The following is a 7482-nucleotide window of genomic DNA, read 5'->3' as shown; positions in this document are numbered from 1 at the left end:
TCATTTTGACTTGTCTTCTTCGGCTCATATATCGGCAAAAAATATGAAAAATAGATTAAAATGTAAGGGAAAACCCCATTCGTTTCAAACCCAGCGCTTTCTGTGGCACATATGTATTGAAAAAAAAACTTCTAAAAGAAATCTCATGAAGTTTCAATAGAATTATCGGGCGAGCCTGATAATAGTTTCCGTTAAATTGTTTTCGTGTTATCAACCCAAAAAATTTTGACTAAAAACAAATTCCTGTGGACTTCCTCTTCAATATCTCAAAACTTGTTTCAGGCAAGCCTTCGAAAAGTATTGTAAGCTGTCGACAATTTTTTATTTATATCAAATTATGAGATGTCAAGTTCATAAGTGGAAATGCTGGCGCATATGGTTCGGGGTAATCCCCAATTTTCCGGAAACGATGGATAGGGCAGACTCTGTGGCGGCGCAGATTAATTTTAAATTTACCCCGAAGACGTACCTGTCGAAGGGTGATTTTATTGAGAGGGTAGGTAGCCTGTTGGAAGCGGGATGGCGGTGGAAGTGGGGGGGGGGAATAAATTCCTTTGCTTTAACACCAGTGATTGGTCAAAAACGATTTTACAATTGGGAAAAGTGGGAACAAGTATTTTTCCATTAAATTCCCTCCTTGCTTTCCACATTCAGTCTGTTCTTTTGGAGTGGCAGATACACAAGTGTATTTAACTACCAAGTGCCAGTGCAGATTATTCCGATATCTTTTTTCTTCAAAATTTATTTAGGATCTCTTTTAATTTTCAATTTTGTCTGTGAGTTTTGATGGAGTCTCAGGGTAAGGAATTAAAAAAGTTTCATTTTAATGGTGAGTGGGAGATATCTTTTGCATGTTGTGAAATAAGGGGTAAAGTAGTGTGCATGTTATGTGAAACAACGTTCACGTGCCCAAAATCGTTCAATATCGGGAGGCACTACAAGAATAATCACGCTTAATTTGACATTGATTTTCCTCTTTCTTCGGAAGCTCGTGGCATCAAAATTCGTGTCAGGAAAGCAAAGCAGTTGTCATCGTCAGATGCAACTGTTTTGTGTATTAACGATTCAGTAATAAATTCCGCAAATGTAATGCCTCCCCAAATTAAACGATCAAGCCCAGTGTCGAAGTCCCGTAAATACAATCTTAATTTGAGGTGGGAATATTTATTTGCATGCTCTAAAATTGGAGAAAAAGCCTTCTGCTTATTATGCGACTTCGAATTCGCAAGCATGAAATCGTTTAACGTGGAACGACATTTTAACGCCCGTCATGGTAGTTTTAACGCAGAATTTCCTCCCGATTCGGATGCGCGATTGAATAAAATCCGTGTTTTGAAAGAAAAAAAAATCAGATCAGTAAAGACCACGCAACCGTTTTATGTAACGATAATGCACAGACCGCGAATCTGATGTCCTTTCAAACGGCATATCAAATGGCTAGAAACAAATCATCCGTAGGCGCCGGGGAAAAATATAAAGAGCTTTTCGTGACCCATATAAGTACACTCGTTCAGGGCACTGAGCTTTATGAACGAATGACTACATTTGCTCGTAAATTACCGGTTTCGCGACGTATACTCACGCGGAGATTAGAATTAATTAGCAACGAACTACGGGCTCAGTTGCGAACAGATTTCTAACGTTGTGATTATTTTTCTTTTCAATTAGACGAATCAACGGATAGATCAGATCACGCCCAAGTCGCAGTTTTCGTTAGATTAATTTTCCCAGATCTTTCCGTCAAAGAAGAATTATTCACCATGTTTTCCTTGCAAACCACAACAAAGGTCGAGGACATTTTTGCAGACTTGAAAAACGATTTCAGTGCTGCAAAAGTGCCCCTCGATAAGTTAGTTAGTATCACCACGGATGGGGCGGCTAACATGACCGGGTGCGTAAAAGGGTTTATTGCGAGATGCAAAAATGATTCCGATTTTCCCAAATTCAGCCACTTCCATTGCCTTCTTCATCAATTAGCATTAGGTGTAAAGAAAATTTCCGTTGACGTAATTTCATTAGTTGTTACATTAATTAATTCCATAATCGCGAAACCGCTACAGCACCGTTTGTATAATCTTTGCAAAGAACAGAATGATTTATTGTACCACACAGAAGTGAGGTGGCTGAGCAAGGGCGCTATGCTCGAAAGGTTTTGGGAAAATCTAGAAGATATCGTAGCTTTTTTCGAATCCCGCAATGAAAAACATGGTGAATTGTACGATATTGCATGGCTTTCAATGCTTGCATTTACCGCTGACTTGACGGAAAATATGAATTTTTACAACAAGCAAATGCAAGGCTCTAATATATTTTTTGGGAGGACCTAAAAGTTCTTGAAAATTTCAAGTTTTTCCTGTCCTCCACAATTGCTGAACTTAATAAAAATTATATCCCTGTTGTTTTCTCACGACTACAGAGTCTTGCTGATAAGCATGAAGATTTTAAACTGGATTTTGCTCATATTTCTGTATGTACTGAACAGATTTTAAATAACATTAATTCTAGATTTCAAGATATAGTTGAAACGGCGAGATAATCGAATTTTTACGTTCTCCCAAAAAGTCTGACATAGACATCCGCCGAATTATCCCATTAATTAATAAAAATTCCCATCCGGTAAATCAAGTTCAGATTTATCACGAGATAATTAATTTGCAACGCGACGAAGAGCTTTTGCGACTAACTTCAAATAGCATTTGGCCACAAATTTCCGAAACAAACGCGTATCCGAATCTATTACTTGTTTATAAAAGAATTGCCTGTTCGGTACTTCATATTTATATGAGTCTGCATTTTCACATATGAATCAAATTAAATCATCAAATCGCACAATTTTATCGGACTCTACTCTCAAAGATTCAATATTGATTGCAATAAGTAATTATTCACCGGATTTAGAGAAATTATCAGCTGCCATGGAGTTCCACTTTTCACATTAATAATTTTTAATGCAATGGCGCATGATACATGGCTTATTAATAATCAGGGCATGGGGTTTCTATGTTGCTGTGCATGCAATTTTCTTATTTTCCGAATATTTTCCGCTGTTCCTTCCCATTCCTTAATCTCCTTTCCTTCCAACACTGAGAGAAGAACATGGTTTAGAAAATGATAAAAGATCTAATCGTGAACGATCAAGGAGTTTGCGGCTAGAATGTTTTCATATTATGACACCATTTTTTTCTTTAAGTGTTTTCCTGACGGAATACGCCTACCACCTTCCCGTGGTTTCCGTTGAGCAGCTATGAAAAGTGCTGCCCAAGAGTGGGCAAAACTTATAAATATTAACAAACTTATAAATTTCTAAAACTTACATACATAATTGATTGATTGAATTTTAAAGAACTGACATCTCTTTTTTTTCAATTTTTACTATAATAATTATTCAATATTACGGTAACCAAGAAATAATCAATTTCTGGCACCATGATGTTTGAAGAATTACCCCTGACACAACTGAGGATTTTCCACGTTGAATTGGTGAAAATTTGTGTGAATTTTTAGGCGGTAAGGTTTTTTAAAGTTGAAATGAAAGCGCCCGGTGCTCTCTCTGTCTAACTGTGCCCCACTACGTACACGATGCTACTCCCACCCTGCCTACGCTGGGCTTCACGCAATTGGGGTATTGTATTTTTAATAATGGGTCTAATAGGGTTTTTTGGCCCTGGCTCCCGAGGCTCCGACTTTGCCCATGCCTGCTCTAGTCCATCGGAAAGGTTCCCTTCAGACTGTCCCTGATACCTTTTCCCACGTTTACCCCAATTCCCTTACCGCCCTCCCGTTATTGAACTCCTCCCCCAATTAGTGGTACCAAAAGAAAAAGACGGACGTACGAGACAACCGCCATAAATATCCTGATTGGACCGTAGAAGACGACTTATTATATTTCCTCTGCCGCTGCCCCCAAATTGATCCCGATTTAAATCGCCGGAAAACTGTTCTACCCCCGGAACTGCAATACGAGACGATACATGAGGCACGTGACAGCCCCTATACTGCCCATGATCGATAAGACCTATCATCTACTAGCCCTCTCTTTTTATTGGCCCGGACTTTATAGAGATGTCACGAAGTTTGTAAGATCCTGCCCCCAATTTCAGAGGTATAAGTCGATTCAGACAGGCCCTAAAGGATTAATGAGAGAGGAAACCACTAGCGAACCCTGGTCCACTATCGCGGGAGACAGCGTGGGCCCCTTCTCTCCCAGTAGAGATCAGCATCGGTACATCCTAGTCCTCGACGACGTGTTTACCAGGTACGTGGTGATTAAACTCCTTCGAAAAGCTAACGCGAAAAACGTCTAGAAAGTATTATATGAGACCGTTATTTTGCGCTGGGGAAAACCGCAGTTTTTTCTCAGCGACAATCGCACAGAGTTTATTGGGAAAGATCTGGCGAAGCCCCTAGCCCAGTTGGGAGTCACCCACATCACCGCCCCTCCTTACGACCCCCAATCTAACCCCTTTGAGTGAATTAATCGCTCTCTTAAATCGATGTTAGAAATCTACGCGGGCAACAATCATCGCGATTGGGACCAGCACTTGCCGGAATTAACGTTCGCCCTCAATACCTCTATCCATTCATCACTCAGAGTTTCCCTGGCGTTTTTAACAATGGATCGCATTCCCCCACCCCCGGGCCCTTTACTCAACCCCCAGAATAACCCCAACGAACCGCCTGACCCTTCTTCCCCCGGACCCCGGCAAACCGACTCTTATCGCAAGCTGTATAGCATTTTGCTGCGAACCTGGCCTCCAAATATGAGAAGCCTTATCGTATAAGCAATGTTATCTCTCGTATCGTATACGATTTGGAAGACTCACGAGGCAACCGACTCTCAAAAACACACATCATAGACATCAGACCATACCGACCTCGACCCCTTTCAGATGCCGAACAGCGGAAGACTACAATACGGGAGGGGGACCTACTCAGCACCCCTCGGAGAGGAAGTAGCTGCACCATGTGACCCATCATATGCTTGGGACGAGCAGCAGGAGATGCTGGAGCAGGCCAGGCAAGAGACGACCCTGGACAGGTGGTAGCTGCAGAAAAACCGCAGCCAACCACACCCACCACGGCAGCCTCAGGAGATTAAACCCTCCAGGAGACCACGACAACCCCAGGAGAGCGCAAACCTAGGGCGCACCCCCAAACGGAGGAAAGGTCGACCGCGCAGACGTCCCCTACCCCCCTCGACGATCTCCTCGACCAGCTCCCCATCGTCAGCAGGCTCCGACAACGAACGACAAGGGTACTCATTGGAACTACGTGACCCGGAAGAAGGAGACATCCCTCAGCTGACCCCCACAGAGCAATTAAAGGCAAAAGGACTCTCAATGGCGAGAGCCTCCGATTAACCCCGAGTATGACCGATAATCGGGGAAGAAGGCGATCGGATGGTTGACGGCCTTTACTCGTTATCCAGCTGCCCCGGAATTTTGAAGTGTTTGTTGAAGAATTTTTGACGTGTTTTCGGAGAATTTTTTTGAGAGAGTGTTCTCGAGTTGTTGGAGATTAGTTTTGGCAAGTGATGGGAGATTGTTGTGAAAAGGAGAATCGGTGCCAGAGTGTAACAGACCCAGGAGTGAGGAAGGAGAAGAGCGGAGGAAAAGCGGAGGAAATTGAGGCAGAGCGCGAGAAAGGAATTGGCGGCCATCACCGTGAGTACCCAGCTGTTTGTTTCCCCCAACGGTGAGCCTCTGAATATATTATTTCTTTTGTCTTTTTTCGTGATTTTACGAGTATTATTCCACAAGCCCCCCTATTAATTACGGATTGAAGAATCGGTTCCCCGAACTCCACCCCCCGCTTTGACTATTAGCTTCACCCCTTTTGTTTTTCTGTATATTAATTTAAACGTGTTATCGCAAGTTGGCTGGCCTCACCCCTCACCCTCGAGTTAGTTATTCAAAATAAAAGGTCCAGAATGACTGATTGTTTACTGCTGTTATCTTATTAGTTCTTGGAAATACATTTGATGTTCCTATTGTCCGCGAGTGTTTCACTATTATCGCAACCCCCTTCATATATTTCAGGCCCTCCCGATAATTCATCCGAAAGGAATCCCCCCCCCCCCCCTCTCTAAGTCTTCACCGAAATCATCATGACTCAGCCAGGAATTATTGTATTGAATTCACCGGCCAAAGTCACAGTGTACGGGCACCCCTAGTTCGTTTTCCTTTGAAAAAGCGGCTAATTTATAATTAACTTGACAATATTATATATAGACTGGTAAGAGTCCTCACCGTAGGTTGACTCGGACCGGTCTATTCTTTCCGGGTGTATACCTATTGTGACTCAATTTTTATTCTTTTCTTTGTTTTAAATAGTCATTACTATGAAAACTAACTCAGAAAAATTGGAAATTAGATGAAGTACTCTATTATTCTATTACCGAAATGTCTACGTTGCATTTTTGCCACAAAATACATGTTTTTAACAAATGACTTTTTTTCTCCAATTATCAATTGAATTTTCTTCAGAATAACAATGATTATTATATATCATTTTGAAGCTCATTCTATCGGCTTTCGAATCACACTTCTTACCTTCGTTTGGTTACGCCCACTCTGTTCTGAGTTTTATGTCAATAAACGTCTTAACGACATGTCACAGTTATTTTGTATGTTAACGATTATGTGAAAAAGGACAAGTGAGACAAATGAAATGTTCTATATAATTTGGAAGCTCACTTTCTGAGCGTTCCAATCATATCATTTGCACTTGTACAAGCCTGAAAAATCAATTTTCAAATGATATAACTCTCACTGACGTCTGGTAAGCATTTTTCATGTGAATGACGTTTGAAATACTAATTTGTTTCAACAGCATCCACGCAACAAACGTCAATGGAAGAACTTCAACTTTGAAGAAATATATCAAAATTATGAAAGAAAACGAATACAATACAAAGGATTATTATTCAATAACCCACCCTTTGTAAAGATTGCTTCAACCGATTTTTTTTTTGTCGGAAGTATACTGAATATATGATTACAGATAATAAAAATTGTTCTTGATCGCGCGTGCATTCCGCGGGCGCTTCTAATATTTCCCCAGTGTTCTAAACATATCCCAATCCATAATTTACATGGAATTATAATAATGAAACGAATAGATCAACTTCAAAATTAATAAAACGGGTAAAAATAATGGAGCGGCGTTTTAGTGGCGTATCCAAAATTGTTTAAAATAAAATTCCTAGGATAAAGTGGACCCGGGAAATTTTTTTTTTCAATTGTTGATTGCATAACAGTTAACATGGATTTCATTGGGTGCAATTTTCATTCACACAATTATGGATTAAGTGGACTATTTCTTAATTATTGAAGAAGATATAGAGGAAACAAAAACGGAAAGAACAAAAAACAAGTGGGGAATGCCACTATAACGAACTGCGTATACCCGAGTGGAAATTAGTTCGGGTCTACTTGAAGTCCGATCAGAACTTAATTCAGTTTCAGTGCGGTTCGCTTGATC

Source organism: Fopius arisanus, unplaced genomic scaffold, assembly GCF_000806365.1.
Source record: "Fopius arisanus strain USDA-PBARC FA_bdor unplaced genomic scaffold, ASM80636v1 scaffold00006, whole genome shotgun sequence".
NCBI classification, from domain to species: domain Eukaryota; kingdom Metazoa; phylum Arthropoda; class Insecta; order Hymenoptera; family Braconidae; genus Fopius; species Fopius arisanus.
This window is presented reverse-complemented; position numbering follows the sequence as displayed.